Source organism: Ursus arctos, unplaced genomic scaffold (assembly GCF_023065955.2).
Source record: "Ursus arctos isolate Adak ecotype North America unplaced genomic scaffold, UrsArc2.0 scaffold_10, whole genome shotgun sequence".
Lineage (NCBI taxonomy): Eukaryota > Metazoa > Chordata > Mammalia > Carnivora > Ursidae > Ursus > Ursus arctos.
The window spans coordinates 71,776,233-71,798,645 of NW_026622764.1; the positions used below are offsets into that span (position 1 = coordinate 71,776,233).

General features: G+C 37.9%; 1 protein-coding gene across 5 annotated transcripts in view; it reads right to left on the reverse strand.

Moving 5' to 3' along the window:
* The window catches only part of WASF3 (WASP family member 3), a 124,623-nt gene that overhangs the window by 91,011 nt on the left and 11,199 nt on the right, over positions 1-22,413 (reverse strand). Inside the window, exon 2 of one of the 5 annotated variants that reach the window (XM_057309565.1) lies at positions 2,417-2,490. The exons of the other annotated variants lie outside the window; for them this stretch is intronic. The gene's annotated coding sequence lies outside the window, so the exon portion shown is untranslated. The remainder of the gene's footprint in view (positions 1-2,416; positions 2,491-22,413) is intronic. 5 annotated transcript variants of the gene reach the window in all.

Below are 22,413 nucleotides of genomic sequence, written 5' to 3' on the forward strand. Positions count from 1 at the left end.
GGCAATCTTATTAACACACAACAATTAAAAAAAGATATCAGAAGTTTTACCTTTTCTTCTGGGTGTGATTAAATGGAGGGAGGGCACTTCTCAGCAGAGGGTCACAGATAAGAAATTAACAGGCTGGAAATCAAAGCATCCAGGCTTCAAACCAAGAACATCCTGACAGTGCCTTTCTTGCAAATTGAAGACTGACAAAGCATATTAATGAGAAATACTGTTAAAATGCTATTCAGACATGGGTCTTCAGTTTCAGCTTTCCCAAAGGAATTGGTTGTAAAGAGGAAGGGGAAAGTTAGACGTAGAAGAACCGAAGCATGTTTACGTTTTCCATTCACTCCTGTACACTGAGAGCTAATGAAGCAAACCATCATCTGCATTGGCAGAAACCCAGGAAGGGAGAGAGGCCAGTCAAGGAAGTAATGCAAAAGAAATGCGAAAATGCCTTCGACAACCCTACCTTGGCTTTAATTCAATGTAAGAAGCATGATGACAGTGCTCATGAATATTAAAATCTAAAGAAACATCCAGCCAAAGGGAGTTTATTCATCTGTGTTCAAGACAATCCAAAGCATGGGATCGAACATTCTCTCAGAAGTAGAGGACACCCTACGCCCCACCCAACCTATACTAACACAATGGTTTTTAATTTCGAGAGAACTACACGTATCAATCTGCCCAGCTATGTTGTGCTTTGAAGAAATAACACAAGGAAAGGTTTAAATACTAGGTATATGCAAAATCACTCTGAAAGTAGTATCATGGTACCAATTTTATTGTGAACATTCAACTAATGTTAAACAGCAAGACCCCTCATACAAATGCATCTATTGACAATGCCGCACCAGGCCCAAATTTCTAAGCCTTCATAGGACGTTGCCACTTGCCTACATAAGTACGTTTCTAAACCATACAGTCCTTGATCCCTGCTGAGCTCAATTTGCAGTAACAGTTTGCTGTCTACCAATCACGACGGTTTCCACCTTGACAACCTGCTCTGCGATCACTTCCCTTTAATGCTCTGCTGACACCTGCCCACTCCACTCCACCTAAGCCAGTCCTGAGATGAACCATTTTTAGTGCTAATTTGACGCCTGACAGAACAAACTGAAACTTTTTCCAAAGTAATACTCTACGAAACAAAAGACTCCCCACAGCCCACCAATCTGGCGGAACAAAAACGGGGAACTAGGACCTGTCCACCCAATGGCTGATGGAAAAGCAGACATGAAAAAATGCCCAACCTTACATGATACTGAGGAAGTGCAAATTAAAGCCAACACTGTGTTACACCATTGTCACTTACTAGATCAGCAAAGATTAATACGAAAACCCCCAGTGTTTGCCAGGATGGGGAGACATGGCCTCTCACACTCTATGGGTGGGAGTATAAATGGTAAATTAAGCTTTTTAGGACTGCAAAGAATCCAAAAGATCACAACTAGATTCCAAGGAGGAAAATACGTATTTCCCAAAATGCAATCTATGATGACAACTGAATTGGAAGTCAGGTGTAAGGTACTGTTTGGCTTTAGAAGAAACACAAAGGGTTAATGATTCTTTGAAGCCCTCGACTTTGTGACCCTCCACCCCCATCTCCTGGCCACAGCTGACTGGACCAAGACAGGCACTACCCAAAAGGGGCCAGTTTCCCTCCCAGGAATGTGGAATTGGGTCTTCAAATCTGGTTTATTCTAGTCACTCTAACTCTTCAAGAAAGGAAATGTTAACTCAAGATCTTTATCTGAAGAAGTCTCGCATTCCAGGGATACTCTATTCCTATTTAGCACACAAACAACATTTGAGGATTCAATAAACCAACTTTCACTCTTAAGATTATTTTCTGCTTATATTTTTGTTTTCCTAAACTCCCTCCCCAGTCTTTCTAATTTCAATAGTGGTAATTTATATCATTTTATCTAATTACCATATTCATTCCTTCTTAAGAACATTATTTACATTTCTTAAATAGATTGAGTTTAGTATAACTAGAGTCAACATATCCCAAACCTCACCCTCTACTTCAGAATATTATTCTTTATAGAATTATAGGATTTCTGGTAAATCTTTTTAGGGTTTTTTTTTTTTTAACTAGGAATTTTAAATCAATGAATCCTATAAGAAATTTTCCAAAAGGAGCCAAAAAAATTGTCGTCTCTTGGGGTGCCGGGATGGCTCAGTTGGTTAAGCGTTCGACTCTTGATTTCCGCTCAGGTCATGATCTCAGGTCTTGAAATCAAGCCCCACACAGGGCTCCGTGCTCAGCCAGGAGTCTGCTTGAGCTTTTTTCTCCCCCCCTGCTCCTTCCCCTCTTCCCCACCCCTCCACACCACATGCACATGTGTGCTCTCTCTTGTTCTGAAATAATAAATAAATCTTTTAAAAAAATGGTCATCTATTCATTTTAAAAACTTACTTTTAGTGGTGACTGCCATTTACCAACAGATGAAGGCCAGTTTTCGCTCATCATTTGTTTCATTATTTTCCAATCTGTTATAGAATTATACAAATTATAGATGTGACTCATCCTTCAAAATGTAAAGTTTGACTTTTAAAAATTATCATGGCTTTAATTGTCTTTTCTCATAAACCAATCATTCTGACCAGAGGCTCTGGCAGGACCTAACAATTAACACTCAGAAAGGCAAGAAGATACATACATTGTTATTCCAATCATAATGCTCAACTATGACAACACAAATTCAAGCTTTCAAAGCACTTAATTCTGCTTAAGATGCAATCATGTTGCAGGCTTTGAAAATAACGCACTCCTCCATCCTGTTTTTAGAGAACTTTGAAAAATCAGACAATATGCTTCCTTTCAAAACACCAACTGCTTACAGAGGAAAAGAAAGAAACAGACAAATGATCTTGCCAAGAAACATTTCTGCAGCTTCTCTTGGTAGAGTAGCCCTTTCAGTGGCTACAAAGATTAAAATTCAATCCTTGATTGGATTGATGATATACCACCTTTTATTATTTAGAACTGAATTTCAGAACAGAAAAGAGCTAAGAGAACTCTCAATCGTTTCCAACTTTTGAAAGTATAAGGGACCCCTCTGTAATACTAAAAAAAAAAAAAACAAAAAAAAAAAACTGAGGATTCTTATAATAGTTGTATCTACTGATTGAGAAGTAAAGGGAAAAAAAACTGCAAGTACACGGTAATTCTTTAAAAGCACCTGCAAATATCGGCAGAACTGTAAAACATAAATCTATGTTTTATTACAGAGCCAGTTAGTGTCAGAACTAGGTCTAAAACCAAGTCTCCAGACTTACAATACAGATGGGGCTCTAAGAATCTGGGGTCATTCATCATAGAGGAAGGTTTTCTTTTAGGCACCCCCAAGAATCTGGGGTCATTCATCATAGAGGAAGGTTTTCTTTTAGGCACCCCCAATAATTCCTTCAGGGACTAGACAAGGTGATTTTAAAGTTCTTATGGAAAACCAAGCAAAGAGAAACAAGGCAATTCTGAAAAAGAAGACTAAAGAGTAGGGAGCATCCCTATCAAATACTGAAATGTTATAAGGCTACAATAATTAAAACAGCATGGTGCTGATCTCTGAGGAAATCAACTTAATAACCAGACAGATTAGAAAGTACACGAACTGACTAAAACATATTGAAGAACTCAGTATAAAATGGATGAGGCATTTCAAATCACTGGGGTAAGAATTATTCATTAAATGCTATTGTATCAACAACTGAGTACCCTGTTGGCAGAGGAGAAAAAAATCCGAGATTGAGTCCTTACCTCACGCCTTATATTGCATGAAGTTCTAAATGGAGCAAAAATATATAAAATGAAACCACTATAGAACTAGAAGAAACACAGATGGATATTTTTCTAATAATCTTGTAGTGGACAAGGTGTTTCAAAGCATGACTGAAAAACAATAGAAGTCAAACATGAAACTACTTGAAAACATAAAATATTACTTCATTACAGAAAATTTCATGAACAAAGTCAAGATTAGGCATTAAATGAAGTCCCCTCCAAGCACTACAAACCCAACCAGCACACAACTCAGGTTCTATGCCAAGCAAGTACAGCACTGTTTCTGTATTTCATTCAATCCCAAATCACTAGAAGTTTTAAAACAACAAAAAAATCAAATCCTACCAAATGCATGGTAACAACCTCAAACACTGTCTAGGCCTATGACATGAGGCTTCTACAGCACGACCCACAACTTATTACCTCCACTCACGTTAGAAACTACCAGACATACAATTAGGCAATGTCCTTCACTATGCATTTTGGGAACACAGTTGAATTTCAACAAAACATACACAGAGTAAAGAGACGAAGAGGTTAATAGTTTCCCCAGAATAAGCTTGCTCTGGGGTATATGGCCAGACTGGCAACATGCAGGTTCAGCAGTGAATGCTTACCAAATTTACAGCATCAACAGAGATTACTGAGCATCTACGGTATGTAATGTATTATGCCAAACTCCAAGATGATAAAGAGCTAGTCTTCTGCCTCCCAGAAACTAGCTTATTAGTCAAACGATGGGGAAAGGGTATCTGTTGGTATCTGCTTACCAACAGCAGTAACATATGTTATGCTTCAATTGCAAATCTCCCCAGATGACTGCCTGAATGAAGCAAAATTACACTTACCTAACTTATTACTATAAGCAAGTCATAACTAACCATGTGATTTTTTTTAAAACTAGTTATACGTATACCTAAGTGACTCAGCTCAAAACCTAAAGGCACTACTGTAATAGCGTATCAGCTAAGTGAGGTACTCCACCTGCAGGGGTGTGTAAACAGCTGTTATTTAAATTGAGATCATTAGGGGCACCTGGGTGGCTCAGTCAGTTAAGTGTCTGGCTCTTGATTTCAGCTCAGGTCATGATCTCAGGGTCGTGAGATCAAGCTCCAAGTCGGGCTACACGCTGAGCCTGGAGCCTACTTAAGATTCTCTTTCTTGGGACGCCTGGGTGGCTCAGTGGGTTAAGCATCTGCCTTCAGCTCAGGTCATGATCACAGGGTCCTGGGATCCAGTACCATATAGGGCTCCTTGCTCAGCAGGGAGCCTGCTTCTTCCCTCTGCCTGCTGCTCCCCCTGCTCGTCCTCTCTCTCTCTCTGACAAATAAATAAATGAAATGTTTAAAAAAAATTCAGATCATTAGTTAACATATCACCTTGATCCAGAAACCATGTTATTTTTATTTCCATGCACTTTTCTCCCCTTTATCCATATCTGTTATTTCTTCAAGTTCTTATCAATTCATTCTTCCTTTTTGACCTAGACATATTACTTATTATAATTACACAATAGCTCACTTCAGTCCATTTGTTTGAAAGCTTTTCTTCCTTCTTTGCTTCCCAAACTACTGCTTGGGAGAATTATACTATGGGTTGTACGATGGAGGCTCCAATCTGGAGGGAGTTTGCCACTACACTACTGTCTTTACCAAGAGCATGGAACGGTGGCATTCCTCCACTCTCTTGGCCGTTTAGCATGAGCTATCACAACTACCAAAGGAGTAATAACTGTTTTCATTTTTTCCACTTAAAAGACTCTGAAGCGGTTACGACTTTCTGTAAGGTCAGTCTACAAGGCAATACTGACTTTGCAAAGAGATTACAAAACCTCTTATTCCCCTATGTACCTTCAACACACAAATACTAGCAACTGAAATTCCTGAATAATTATCCCATCTCTTTGCTGCCGGTGAATGTGCTCTACATAACTGAACATAAAACTACGAATATTTTACAAGTTCCTTATTTTAATTTAAAAAAATGATTGAACTGGGCATCTGGGAGGCTCACTCAGTTAAGCATCTGCCTTCGGCTCAGGTCATGATCCCAACATCCTGGGATGGAGTCCCGCATCTGTCCCCTTGCTCAGTGGGGAGCCTGCCTCTCCCTTTGCCTGCTGCTCCCCCTGCTTATGCTTGCTCTCAATCTGTCTCTTTCTCTAATAAATAAATAAAATCTTTTAAAAAAATTATTGAACTCAAAATAAGTCATCCTTTTACCTGGTTAATTATGAAAAAAAATGAATGAAATTATAAGTCAACTCCAATGAGCTGTCCTTAATAAACTGCTATAATGAATAATTCCACTGGTTAGCAACCAGAACTCTCAATAAACTGCATTAAATGTATCAAATACAGAATAGGTGAACAGAGGCCATATAGTGTTAATTCCAGATTCTATTACTGTTTCATAAAAATTATGTTCACTGCATAGTAATGGAAATTAAAGTCACACTTTTACTCTACAAATAAGCACTCTAGAGAAGTACTCTTAGCAAGTATTTCCCAGGAATTAATAAAACATTCTCATTTGCCACAGTCAGGGATTTTTCATAGAAAAGACCTGTAAAATTCTGAAATGTGCCATTTGCATTCTAGCAGAAACTATTAGCCCTCAAGAAAAAGCAGTAGGAAAAAAAAAAAGCGTTCTAATTTATTGGCCCCTTACAACTAAGTAATCTATGATGCCAGAGAAAGAGGCACCTAGAAGGAAGTGCCTTTGTTATAATGTTTGCTGAATCTCCATAATCCTGCCAAACCAAGTAAGTGTCTTTTGGGGAGGAAGTGGAGATGGTAGGAGAGCACCAAGGGTACCTCTTAAAAGTTAGAGGTTTAAGTAAACATTAAGCAAAAATGGCAGTATCTTACAGGAGGTCACAGATTCAATGCACTGAGCCCAAAATGTACTTTACTGAACTGAGTTTTCAGGACCTTTTGGAGCACATCAAATCTCTGGTAAGCCTGCTGGCTTCTGCACTCCAAATCTTTCCAGGTTACACAAGTGTCAACTCCTATTACTATCTATCTATATGAAGAGACAGAACTGGTTTTTATGGACCCTCCTAATCACAAAAGCAAACTACAACAAAGCTAGAGTTGCTTCAAAAGACTGCCAAGGCTTTAAGAAGAGGAAAGGGGATACTTACGTGTAAATGTAATACAGAAATGTAATTTAAAGATAGTCCAAACTGTTGGAAGAACAACTATTGTTAAAATGTCTATACTACTCAAAGCAATCTACACATTTGATGCAATTCCTGTCAAAACACCAACAGCATTTTTCACAGAACTAGAACAAACAATGCTAAAATTTGTATGGAATCACAAAAGACCTCAAACAGCCAAAGCAATCTTGAGAAAGAAAAACGAAACTGGAGATATCATAATTCTGGATTTCAAGTTATATTACAAAGCAGTCTTAATTAAAACAGTATGGTACTGGCACAAAAACAGACACATAGATCAATGGAATAAAACAGAAAACCTAGAAATAAAACCACAATTACATGGCCAATTAATCTTCTACAAAAGAGGAATGAATATACAATGGGAAAAAAGTCTCTACAACAAATGGTGTTAGGAAAACTGGACAGCCACATGCAAAAGAATGAAACTGGATCACTTTCTTCCACCACACATAAAAATAAACTCAAAATGGATTAAAGACCTAAATGTGAGACCTGAAACCATAAAAACCCTTGAAGAGAGCACAGACAGTAAGTTCTCTAACATTGGCCATAGCAACATTTTCTTGCTATGTCTCCTGGGACAAGGAAAATAAAAGCAAAAATAAACTACTGGGACTACATCAAAATAAAGCACTTCTGCACAGTGGAAGAAGCAATCAACAAAACCAAAAGGCAACCTATTGAATGGGGAAAGATATTTGCAAATGACATATCTAATAGAGGATTAAAACCCAAAATATATAAAGAACTGATACAACTCAATACCCCCCAAAAACAATCCAATTAAAAAATGGGCAGAAGATGTAAACAGACTTTTTGCCAAAGAAGACTTACAGATGGCCAACAGACACATGAAAAGATGCTCAACATCACTCATCGTCTGAGGAACGCAAATCAAAACTACAATGAGATATCACCTCACACTGATCAGAATGGCTAAAATAAAAAATGCAAGAAACAATAAGTGTTAGCGAGGATGTAGAGAAAGGGTAACCCACTTGCACTGTTGGTGGGAATGTAAACTGGAGCAGCCACTGTGGAACACAGTATGGAGGTTCCTCAGAAAGTTAAAAGTAGAACTACCCTATGATCCAGCAATTGCAATACTAGGTATTTACCTCCAAAATACAAAAACACTAATTCAAAGGGAAACATGCACCCCCATGTTTAATGCAGCATTATTTACAACTGCCAAGCTATGGAATCAGCCCAAGTGTCCTTTGATAGATGAATGCATAAAGAAGTGGTACATACATACATACGTACACACACACACACACACACACACACACACACACACACAGACTGGAATATTACTCAGCCATAAAAAAGAAGGAAATCTTGTCATTTGCAACAACATGGGATGGATCCAGAAAGTATAATGCTAAGCGAAGTCAGTCAGTCAGACAAATACCATATGCTCTCATTCACATGTGAAATTTAAAAAACAAAATAAAACAAGCAAAGGAAAAAAGAGACAGATAGTCAAACCAAGAAACGGGCTCTTAACTGATAGTTACCAGAGGGGCACAGGGTGAGGGGATGGGGGAAATAAGGGAGGAGGGTTAAAGAGTACATGATGGAAAAGAAAAATAAGGTATAAGACCAAACAAAAGAAAAAAAAAATGAAAACATGGGACTCATTCAAAAATTCATAAGGAATTTTAAAAAATAAATAAAATAACAAATGAAAAAATATATAGTCCAAACCCCACAGGACAAGCAATGTTCAAGGCCACTTTTCTGAAAAGCTGTCTAAAGAAACCACAAAAACAAGGAATATATCCAAATCCATAATTTAAAAAATAAACATTTTTTAACAGAATAAGGAATTTTCTATGAAAATACTACCCGGCAGAAAAGAATTCCTTCTTGGGTTTAAGGATCCTTGGGGTCCGGCTTCAACCTTGCCTACCCCGTGAACTATTCTCCATCTTTCAGCACTTCCATGTGGGGCACAGACACAAGCTCTAGAAGAAAGAGCCCTGCACTACAATCAGCAATTCTCTACCAGCCTGATGCATTTACTTACTGTGTGACCATTGAACCTTTCTGTGTCTCACTCATTTAAGCAAAATAATTCTACTTCTCATCCTTGCTTGCTCCCCGCATTGCCTCTGGAACTTGCCCCCATGCAAACCAGAATCATCTGAATAATAAGGTACCTTCTGAGTTGTTGTAAACGTCAAATTCAATCATATCACTAAGACTCTTGACACCATAAATGAGCACACAAGCAGGCAGTCTTATGAAAACTAGTACAAATTATCCACACTAACTCTGCCCAAACCACAACACCAGAGTTGTCACTCTCTTTACCCTAAGATCCCAAATTACTAACTCAGCATTAATTTCTTTCTGCCCTGTTTTAAACATCCACAGAGGTGCCTGTCATCCCCTCTTTCTTGTTGACAAATTATGCCCTCGGAATTCTACCCTATTACTTCTAATGGCTGAAAAGGACACCTAGGTTGTTTTGTCCCTCTCTTCAAAAGTATGGTCAAAGTTACACACACAGATATGAAACTGTCAAGAATTTTCTTACTCTTGCTGTTGTCCTTCGTCTGCTGGCTACTTGGCAATTTTCTATTCTTGGTACATTACTCTCAACCCTTTATTTATTATTTACATGCTCTCCTTTACTCCTTACAACTCTGTGGGGTAGGTACTGTTTTATAGATGAGAAGAGCAAGGCTCACCGAAGTTGACAAATTCCCCCCCAGACCACACTGCTAAGCCAAGACCAGAGTCCCAATCAGTCTGGCCCCAGAGCCCCTGATCTTAACCGGGCTGCAATTCTGTCGCATCCAGTCTTGGAGGCAATCAATCACCTAGCCCTGAGCCTGAAGCCTACAAAGGAGTAGGTCTAGTCAGGAGCCATCTACATACGATTGCACTTATGTATGCCGCACTGTTCCAAAAAGACAGCATTCATTTGCTGCAAGTCAGTTTAAAAAAAAAAAGTCTAGAAGCATTAAGTGAGCTAGAAATGAGACAAGTGCAAAAGGCATCCCTTAAACCCTATACGTCCACTACAGCTGAAACATAAATTTGGTTAAGAGCTTGTAAAGGGGAATCTGAAGTACTACAGAATTCCATGTCTATCAGCCACAAACCTACCAAATACTCAAAGGAAATGCCTTTACCTCTGATTCTAAGTCCCAAAAGCAAACATATTGCCGTCCACACTTGCTATCATTCTACCCCAAAGCACCACCACATACTCCCTCTTCCTCAATAGCCCAAACAGCCTCTTCTGATACCAAAGCTTGGTTTGTAGCAAATGGTTCTCAAAGACTCTCTGGTAAGAAGTCATTAAAAACAAAAAGCCAGGAAGTTCTGATTCTCTCCCACTGACAACATGACAACTTGGGACCCCTTATCCACAAAAGCAGTGGTTCTGTAATGTGAAAACGGGTAAGGGGAAACCTCACTAAAATGGAGCAGGGAAGCCAGAAAGGGGAGCCTGGTCCACTCAATATCAAATTACAGGAAGAACTGCCAATTACAGGCCCCAACAGAAAAGATGGACATTGCTTCTCCCACAAGGAATCAGCCAGCCTTGCAACTCAGCCAAAGAGAAACCATCATCACCCTGAACTCCTGCTTCTCTCCAAGGGACTCTGGTTCCAAACAACCCCTCCCAACTTCCTCCTCCTCCTCCATAAACTAACATTTCTCTCCTTCTTTTGTGGAACTTGTCTGCCCCAGGCTGCTTGTCCCAAATGGCAATTCTCTGCTATCCCCCAATAAACCCATTTTGGTGGTAAAATAACTAGCTGTTTTAATTCTTTTAGGCTAACAGTAACATTTCACGAGAATGCCACGCAGCTGCAAAGGGAATGAGTGAAAGGGTTCCAACTGATTTCTCTACCCTAACTGGTCCGAAACTGGACAAGACTCGCATCACTATTCCCTGTCCTTCTCCGACGTTTACAGCTAAATCATCTCATATTGCCTTCTACCACAAGATGAATTTATCAAGTTTGCCCCTTACTTTCCTTCCTAAAGGAACAATTATCAGTGAAAGTAAAACTCGGGATAATAAAGCTATTAAACAAATATATACAGAAAATCTCACTAGAAAGGAAAAACAGCAAATTGAGAAAACTGAAACTAACTGAAACAACTTATAAACAGCAGCAAGAAAATACTAGTGACTCAAAGCAGCTACGGAACTATGCTAAATGGACTTCAGTACTTTATAACCAGAATTAAAGCTTTAAAATAAAAGCTTAAGGTGTAGTAATCATTTCTGCATCTTGGGGAAAGGGAAGGGAAACAGATCAAAATGTTCTGGTCAACTCAAGCCACCCTAGACTTCTATACATTCAACTATTCAAAAATTTGCTGTAACTAGTTAATTGTCCATATCTAGACCACTTCAAAAATTCTGAGAACTCGAATTTAAATTTAGTTTGCTAAATCTTATCACTTATTTTAGCACTTCGGTGAGAAGACTAGGATAAGTCAAATTCTACTCAATTTAGGAAGATAAATCACATTCCATTCCTCCCAGATGAGGGGTTCCTCATTTCATTAACAATCAATGCCTATACGAACAAATGCAATCTTTAAGAAAAGAAATTCCAAAATTACTAGAAATAATTTGAGGCTGACACTAGAAAATTGGGGGGGGGGGATGTGAAGAAGCACTAAACTATATGAAATCTGACACTTAATAATATTTGAATGCTAATTAGACCTACAAAAGAATATGAAATCTAATGCTTGGCCAGTTTTATACAAAGCCCATTGAGAGAGTATAATGGCATTCACTGAGATTCTTTCAGATGTTCCTGACAGAAATGGAAACTGAACATATTTTTAACCCACGTTATGCTACAGCACCTCTGAGAAAGCCCACTTCTAGACACATTCATATTAATGAAGCTATCCCAATACTCTCCTAAAAGGAAAAGTTTAAGAGGCTTTTTTTTTTTTTACATAAAATCTTATATACCGGAAAGCCAAAAATACACAGTAAGAAATTACTGGCAGTGCAGACATCTCCAATTTTCAGCATCTAAGGTTTCAGAAATGCAGTCAATCTAGAAATCAGCTGTTTTTCACCATGATTTGGTTTCATTTTTTTTCTGGACTCATTCATTCCTTTTCAATGTCAGTTCATTCATTTCTGATGACCATGCATAATCGGTGTTCACACTAACCATAAGGAATGTCACCTCCTGGTAGAAAAGGGTCATTGCAAGGGTATATATCAGGTCTATAAATCACTGGGGGGTGAGTTGCAAGATAGTCATGTTTTTTTCTTTTTTTTTCTTCCAGGAATTCACAAACACAAAATATAATGGTAAAATACACAAGGAGACCATGTATGTGAGATTATGTTGTATGTGCAAAACAACACAAAATATAAATGTGTCCTCAGTAAAGGAGAAATACTATTTTCAACCTTATTTCCTACCCTTGGCACTTCAACATTTGTCTAGACCCAAACTTCTCACCTATATAATCCATGGAACATTAAAATATTTGAATTTCATTTGTCTGCCATCCAAAATTACTCAACAAAAGGTAAGCAAGAAAATGATTATAATTAATTTACTTATAATGAATCATCAGTATCCTTCCCCTTTCTCTAACTTGGGTATTTTATTTGCTTTTGTATTTTAATCTAGTTTCTCCCTTATTGTTTTTTCAGGGACTAAATATCCATTTCACATTCAAAAGACAGCCCCAGACAATCAGCATCGTAAAATTCCATGGTCTAAAACACAATCACAGACATCAGATAATTATCATTTTTTAAACAATTTTGAGGTTAAATCCTACCTAGACGGAAGCAGATCAACAAAACTGACAAACCTTCAGACTGACCAAGATAAAAACACTACAAAAAACCTACAGATAAGATTCACTCATGAATACAGATGCAAAAATCCTCAATAAAAGATAAACACACCAAATCTAGGAGCATATAAAAAGGATTATATACCCTGAGCAAACGGGACTCCCAGGGGAATGAAAAGTTGGTGTAACCTCCAAAAATCAATCAGTATAATACAAAGTATTAATAAAGGACAAAACTAAATGACCATCTCAATAGATGCAGAAAAAGTATTTCACAAAATCCAACACTCATTTGTGATTAAAAACTCCCAACAAACTTCCTCAACCTAACAAAAGTGGTCAACAAAAGCACTACAATTAACATCATACTTAATGGTGAAGGACTGAATGCTTTTCCCCTAAAATCAGAAACAAGGCAAGAATGCCCACTCGTAGCACTTCTATTTAATACTGTAATGGAGGTTCCACCCAGAGCAACAAAGCAAAAAAGAGAGGAAGGGAGACCATCCAGACCAGAAAGGAAGTAAAACTGGCTAATCAATTTCATCACTAGAACATGACATGATCCTATATGCAGAAAATCCTAAGGAATCCACAATAAAAACTGGAACTAAAACACAAGCTCAGCAAGGTCGCATGATACAAATCAATATACCAAAATCAACCACAATAACCACAAAGAGGAAAGATGGGGGTGGGGCGGGGGGGGCACAGCCCTGGGTGGCTCAGTCAGTCAAGTGTGCGACTCTTGATTTCAGCTCAGGTCATGATCCCAGGGTCATGAGATCCAGCCCTGCGTCTGGCTCCACACTGGGCATGGAGCCTGCTTGGGATTCTCTCTCTCTCTCTCTCCTTTGCCACCCACTCCCCTCTGCCCAGCTCGTGCGCACACACATGCTCTCACTCTCTTTTAAAAAAAAAAAGAGAGAGAGAGAAGCAGCATAAGGAGCTCCTTTATAGTGAGGAAACAGTCATGAGCCTCAATGTGGTGGTTACATGAACTATACATGTAATTGTACAGAACACAAATGAGTGCATGTAAAAAGTGGTGAAATCTGCATAAGGTCTACAGACTATACTCTATCAGCTTTCTGGTTCTGATAGTGTACTGTCACCATGGCGGTAAATCCAGGTGAAGAGCACACAGGACCCTTCTGTGCTACTTTTACAACTTCCCAAGTCTACCACTGTTTCAAAATGAAAAATCATTAAAAAAAAATCAATTTTTTCTACACAAGAGCAACAATCAAAGATGAAATTAAGATCCCCGAGGTGATTCTTTTGTGCACGTTTGCGGCCCACCATCTTATTTTTTCAAGACCTCAAGAACAGAAGTTGCATAAGCATATGATATACAACTATTCCAAACTGTGAATTGGTAAAGTTCCCAAGCTTGTGTACACATCAGAATCATTTAGAGATCATTTAGAAATTTCAAAGCCTATGCAACACCCCAGACCCAATTAAATCACAATTTCTGGGACAAGGACTTAGGCACTAGTATCTTTATTTATTTTTTTAAAAAGATTTTACTTATTTATTGGAGAGAGAGACACAACGAGAGAGGGAACACCAGCAGGGGGAGTGGGAAAGGGAGAAGCAGGCTTTCCGCTGAGCAGGGAGCCCAATGCGGGGCTCGATCCCAGGACCCTGGGATCATGACCTGAGCCAAAGGCAGATGCTTAATGACTGAGCCACCAAGGCGCCCAGGCATTAGTATCTTTAAAACTCCCTGGGTGAACCACTGATGCAATAATTCTCTAATTTTTGTTCAGGACTTCTTACCATCTAAAACCCCAAACTGCAGTTGCTCATAAGTTACATTTATCAATAGTCACCAAATACTAGAAATTAAGACAGAAACCTTTTAAATATTTATTAAATCACTGAAAAGGACAAAATAAATTCATTATGTGTTAACAAATGCATCTTCAAAAAAATAAGTCTTTTTCTCAAGACAAAAAACTGTTGGCACCATTATATTTTTACAAGTTCCTTTAATGTCTGGCTTAAAAGAAGGAAGCTGGATTTTCATTCTGCTTTCTGAATTCATTCCATTGTGATACATTGTTTTGACCGCAGTATACGAAGACAATTCAGTCTTACACAGATACCTAGTTGGAAAGAGGAGTGTTTAACAGTCTTTTCAGGTAACTGTGGCTCTGTCACGTAGCCTCTGAAAAACCCATTGTATGCTCTGAAATAATTAGAGTAAAAAGGGCAGATAATGTTTTAGTATAATTATGAAAATAAGTATGACCTCGATGACCCCTTAAAAGGTCCTGGAGACCCCCAAGAGTCCCTGTACTACACTTAGAGAACTGCTGGTATAAAGTATAAAAGAAAGGAGGATTAATGAGGTCTGCGGCTGTCAGAGGCTTTACAGAAAGGCAGGACTTCTACTAGAAAAATTAGACAGGAAACGGGTGAAGAGCTGGCTCAAAAACCATGTTGATTTTCCCTGAAAAGATTAACACTTAAAAGTGAATTGGATAAAAACTAGACACTAGCTGAAAAGGAAAACTATATCCAAACACTAGTATAAATGTGATATTTAAAATAAATCCAGCTTGAAGGATTATCGCAAAGTGGACCAATCCAGGGAACCACCACGGGGGTCGTGAAACAGGGCAATGCCAGCGCCCTCGGAAGTGCCCTTCAGGCCCCTCTCAGTTACGAATCCCTTCTTCTTCCCCCAAAATAATCACGTTCCTTGTTCTTGACACCCCTTTAAAATTTTATTTAAGCAAAATTGTACAGTCTGGACTCTGCTATGTCTAGCATCTTCTACTCAACATTAAGTTTGTGAGATTATTACTGCTGTTCTATGCAGCTTCCATTTTTTCATTTCTGCCACTGAATAAGGTACAAATACACCACAACTTGGGATATATCTAAATGGGGCTATTACAAATAACGTTACTGTGCACAGCACCTTACACGCATAGTGGCACAGGCCTGCACGCACAGCTGTTGAGTGTATACTCAGAGGACCAAGTCCGGTTCGTAAGGTATCTTCAACTTCAGTACAACCCCCGCCAGTTCTTCAACACGTCTGTACCAATTTACACTCCCATCAGTTAGGACGTGCATTCCAGCTGCTCCACATTCTCCACACTGCGGACTGCCAGTCTTTTCAATTTTAGCTGATCCGAAGACTGTGGTGGTATCTCATTATTATTTAATCTGCACTTCCTGATTCCTGAGTTCAAACTTCTCATATCTTCATTGGCTAATTGTACGTCTTCTTCAAAAGTGCAAGTTCAAGTCTCTTACCCATTTATCTATTAGATTATCTGGCTTTCTTATTGATTTCTGCCAGTTCTTTAAATTTTCTAGGTAGGAGACATGTCAGTTCACATGTGATTCAAACATTCTTTCCCAGCCTATGGATTATTTTTATAATCTTAATGGTATATTTTAATAAACAAAAGTTCCTAATATTAACTTAGTTCAACTTAGCATCTATTCATTTTATAGTTTATGTCCTGTTTAAGAAAGGTTCTCCTACTCTTAGGCCATGAGGCTTTTCTATATAATTTTTTACCTTTCACCTTTAAATCCACAGCTATCTGGAATTGATTTTTGTGTATGATATAAGACGGGTCAAATGTAATTTATGGATATCCATCTTAACAATCACGCACCAATTATCAAAAAGACCATCGTTTCCAGACTGTTTTGCACTTAACATAATCAAATATCTATACACGTGTGGGCCTGCTTCAGGGCTTTCTACTCAGTTTCATTAATCACGTTTGCCTACACTTACACATGTTAATACCCACACTGCTTAAACACTATCGCATTATAGTAACTCTTCATATTGCATAAGGCCAGATATGTGTCATTCTTCAAGAGTGTCTTGATACTCTTGGCCCTCTATTTTTCCATATGAATTTTAGAAACAGTCAATTTCCACTGCCTCCCACCAAAATTTTCAGGCTATGGTCTAGGGTTGGACAGAGTCCATGTATTGATTTAGAGAGAACCGACATCTCCATAATATTAAGTCTTTCATTTCATGAACATGATATAGTCTCCCTTTAGTTACCTTTTCCTTAAATTCTCTAAATATTTTATAGTTTCCGACACAAAGTTATTATAAATTTCTTGCTAGTTCTATTCCTATATATTGGGATCTTTAATGCCACAATAATACTTTTGTTTATTTCATTTTCCAGTTGCTATAGAGAATTCAACAACCATGCTAAACACACTTCTAAAGTCCAATGACTTTGGATGTTTCTATATACACAATAGTACTACTTACATATATTGAATTGTTTTCTTTTCTTCTAATTCTTAAACCTTTATTTTTCATATCTTACTGTACCGGCTAGAACCTAGAGCATAATGGTGAATAAATAACAAGCATCCTTATTTCACTCCCAATTTCAGAAGATAAGCATTTCATCATTTAATACCATTAATAGATTTGTTGTCTTTGCAGATACTCTTTCTAAGATTATTCTTTCCTAGTTTGCTTAAAAGTTTTTCATCATGAACAGATCTTAAATTTGAGTGTTTTCTGCATTTACTGATGATTGTATAGTTTTTCTCCATTAATATAATGAGATATATTTGATTTTGAATATTAAACCCACCTTGCATTCTAGAATAAATGCAAAATGCTTGTATTATACCCTTTAATATTGATAGATCTAATTGTTATTTTTAAGGATTTTTGCAAGTATGTTCATGAATGACACTACCCTGTAAGTTTTTTTCTTGTAACATCATTGACAATACTTGATATCAAGTTTATGTGTATCTGGCAAGACTTCCAGGCTTAGAAGACTTTGGCCACCTGATTTCAAATCTCCCCATACAACCTCCCTCCAAAACATCTATAAAGAGAGCAAAAAAATCCACACATGACCCATGCCTTCATGCATTAATAGGAGGCAGAATAACTGCATTCCAACGGAACTTCTACCATACAGCACAGCAAGCCTATGGGTGGAGAGAACAGGGCAGGGGCGATTAAATGTTCTGTAAAATAGAGCAGAGACATGTGGAAGACTTAAACGACCCCCAACCCTCTGGAAAAAAAAAGGTCTAAGTCACCGAACACAGACCAAGATTTAGGTCACAGAACTGGCTACAGGAAAGGGGTTTGAAAGTGAGTGGAACCAGGAGTTGTGGCCTTGGAGAAGCAATGCTTGTGAGGGAGGATTAGGTATTTAGAGAGTGGCACTTCTTGGAGACATGGCAAATGGAAAGAAAGAAATAGGAGAAAAATTAAGGAACTGCAGAAATGAAAGCAAAATAAGACAAGTCATCCACCCATCAAAACCAACATCATTCAAAAGGAACTTCAGGGAAGAAACAACTGGAAAGAATGCTCTCCAACAAAAAACCTACTCACAAAATAAACAGGATTAAAAAAAATAAAGCCCATACCCACACAAAACTGCTGTTAAGAAAATAAAATGTAAATCAAAGCATTTCACTAATAAAACTTCCCCCCCCCCAAAGCAGCCATGAAACCAAAGAAATCTGTAACACAACACTCTAAACTGAACTGAATATCGTCCAACAAGCACGTACAAATCTAATACAGAAAATGGGAACCAAAATGGTGTGAAAAAGAAGTGAAACAAAAGCAAACTGAATTTATTTAGAAATGTTTTAAAATCATATTACAAAAGATTGAATTAAAAGGTGCCCAAAGGAGAATTCAAATGAAAATTTAATGAAAGGCATTGAGAAAAAATGAGAAAACCACCAAAAGAAAAAGATAAAGAAATGAGTATGCAGAAAGGAAGTGAATGAAACAGAAAACAGGCAAAGAAAGTCAAACATCACGTAACTCAAGATACACATACTCCAAGGTACACATACTGAAGACTCTGGGAAAAGATATTTAACATACTGAAACAGAACATTTTAAACAATAATCCTAGACAATTTTCTGGAAATAAAAAAAGACTTGAAGCTACACATTAAAAGCGTCAACTGGGGAAAACTGACAAGAACAAGTAACTCTAAAATGGACCCTAATAAACTGTAAGACTTTAAGATACAAAAGAGATAACTTACAATATCAGAAAGTCAGACTTACACAAAAGTAGCAAATCATTTTTAAGAAACTTCAGAGAAAAGAGCAAAAACAAGGTTTTTATATCCAGCCAAGCTGTCCTTTGAGTATCAAGGCCTTGAAAAATACTCAAGCAAGAACTCACAAAACACTTACACATGCACCCATCCTGATCACCCTTCTCAACTCAGGCTCATCATCTGAATCACAGACACTCCAGAATGATTTGAGAGACTATTTTCTCAGTTCTTCCAAAGATACACAACTGATACACTTCTAGATGCAGAGGAAAGAAGTTAATCCGTTACAGTCAATGGATGTGTTATGGCTTGAACTCCATCTAAACAAGGCAGTTAGTTAGACAGGGGCTGGAGGCAAAGGTGGTGATAATCAAGTGATACATTAGAAGCCTGAAGGCACAACACCCTAGCCTTATGGCTTCCAACACCCGGGGCTGATGGACCAAGAGCTGCAGGTGCAGAACATGCAATCTCCCCTTCAACCTCTGCCCAGGGTAACCTAGAGTATCATTATAATACGTTTACATTGCAGTTTCAACTCCCACTGGGGGAAGATGGCCATGACAGTTCTGGCAAGAACCTTGTAGGGCCAAAAACTCCCCCTCCTAACCAGTGAGAGGAGTACTTTAGATGACTGGAAACAACCTCAGTCTGAGACTGCCATCGCTATGACCCATAACCTCTGCAAACATGAAAAGACACCACTAACCCCAGTGCAGTTGAAATTCCCGGCCTGCCCACTCTTCCATCTTGAGTATACTGTCCTTAATAAACTGCTTTATGCTTGCTACTTTCCTTCTGGCTGTCTTTATTCAAGTGTGAGTCCGAATCCTCACATAAAGCTCTCACAGGGAATCTAGGAACTGAGATCTTCATTCACACAATGCAGACTCTCCCCCGGTAATAGAATGACTGAAGAAATTTATGCAAAAGGACGGATGAAGAAGTGAACAGTTTATGTATTTAACTGTAGAACTAAAACTAAAAACAAGACTGGGGTCATGGGCACAAGAATGGTATATAAACCTATTTATGACAAAGTAGAAAATTGCAAATGAAATAATGGGAACATAAAAGAGAAAGAAAAAGAACAGAATAAAATCACTATTACGTAGGTAACAGGTGATAATCAAAAGATGCCATTTAAAGGTGACACAGAAGACAGTAAAAGGACAGTTTAAAAAATGGGAAGGGGATTAAAGGTACTACAAATGTATATAATTGAGAAGTAACCACTAGAACAAAAATTTTGTCCTTCCTAGATATGAAAGGAAGTTTTTTTTATTAAACTCAAGGAAAATACACCTAATAATGAAGGAACACAGTAAGTATGATACAGACAATAATTATATCATAGATAATAACAGAATTGAAAACAAACATATCAGTTATAACAATAAATGTGAATAAGCTTAACTTGCCTACTTAAAAAATCTTCAAACTTGCTTAGAGAGAGCAAAGGCCAACTCTATGCTATACATATGAGATGACATATTTAAAATGCAATGATTCAAAAAGGCTAAAAATAAAGGGATGCACAAAAACTTATCAGGCAAATGGAAGCAATTAGGTTGCAATCATACCGGACAAAATATAATTTAAGACAAAAAGTATTTGAATGGATAAATGATAAAAGCTATTATTTCACAATGAAAAAAATGTTACTAACATCTGTAAACCAAATAACAGAAACTATAACCAATCCAAGAAGAAAGAAATAGAAACTCTCTATAAATAAGAGACAGACACCACTCAGTGCACAAAAGAGGTCGAGGGGAGAAAAATAAGTAAGGACTAAAAGTAAATGACCTAGGGTCACCTGGGTGGCTCAGTCGGTTAAGCATCCTGCTTCGGCTCAGATCATGATCCCAGGGTCCTGGGATCGAGCCCCGCATCTAGCTCCCTGCTCCGTGGGGAGTCTGCTTCTCCCTCTGCCTCTGCCCCTCCCCAAACTTGTGTGCATGCACTCTCTCTCCCTCTCAAATAAATAAAATCTTTTTTTAAAAAGTACCTAGAGTGGTCAAATTCATAGACAGAAAGCAGAATGGTGGCTCCCAGGAACTAGGGGAAGGGAAGAATGGGGAGTATTCAGTTGATACAGAATTTTGGTATGGGGAGATGAAAATACATAATTTCCTCCAAAAAGGATTAAGAAGCCCTCGACAAAATTCAACATCCATTCCTAATTTTGAAGAAACATCTCTTGAATAAATAGGAATGGAGGAATACTCCTTAATATGACTTTGCTGAGAAAGAGAGAGAGTGTGTGTGTGTATACAGGAGAGCGGGAGCACCAGCATCTCCCTGGGTCAAAACCAGAGGCAGCAGTAAGGCCAAGAACCAAGCAAGGATGCCCACTACCTCTTCTACGATTTAACACTGTTCTGGAGGCATTCACCAATGTAGTCAGACAAGAGGAAACAAAGATACAAACAATGGAAAAGGAGAAATAAAATTCTCTACTGCCTGATGACATGACAGTAAACGTGGAAAACCAAAAAAAAAAAAAAATGATGAAAATAACTCAAGAAAGAGAATTCAGCAAGGCACCAGTATATAAAATTAACAAACAAACAAAAATAGCCTTCATATACATAAATAATAACTGGTTAGAATGTGTAACAGAAGAGAAAACCCCATTTAAAACGCAACAGAAAAGAACACAAACTTAGCAAGAAATGTTCAAAACTTATATGAAAAAAATCTATAGATTCACACATTCTTAAAAGGCACACAAAGTGAGACTTCAGGATCCACCATTCTTGGCTGAGACATCACAACTTTATCAGGTTGTCAGTTCTCTCTAAATTAATTTATAAATATAATGCAATTCCAACAAAAATTACTCAGAAGCTTCTTTATGGAGCTACCCAAGTTGACAGTAACACTGAGTGAGGAGGAGCTATGAAGGAGAACTAGCCCCACCGAATGTTAGAACAAAGCTCCATGAGTAAAACTGCGGTAGTAGCACCTGAAGAGGCAGAGATCAAAGAAATGTAACAGAAAACCCACAAATAGACCCAACCTACGCATAGAAATCTAATATATAACAATGGTGGCACCTCAAACGAGTTGAGCAAAGATGGATTTCAAAAATGCTGGGCCAACTGAACAGCCATTTGGAAGAAGATAAAATTAAAGTCATTCCTAATACCATATACCAGAATAAACTCCAAGTACAGCAGAAATCGAAATGTAAAAAATGAAAGCTACCCAAGTTCTTAAATCACTGATGCAGGGAAAGGTTTTCTGATCTTGACTTAAAATCCATACCCATAAATTATATGTGAATTTTTGACTGCCCAGAGGTTGGCACCCCTAACCCCATGTTAACGGTCAACTATATTTCCTCTGGGTTTAGTCTGCTTTTCTTTTCCTAACTGCTTGAGATGGATGCACGGATCACTGAATTTTTTTCAGTCTTTCTTCTTTCCTACATATATTTACAGCTATAAACTTCCCTCTAAGTATAACTTTAGCCGCACCCCCCAAATTTTTATATGCAGTATTTCTATATTAATTCTGATCAAAATATAATATACCTTCTATGATTCATGGATTATTT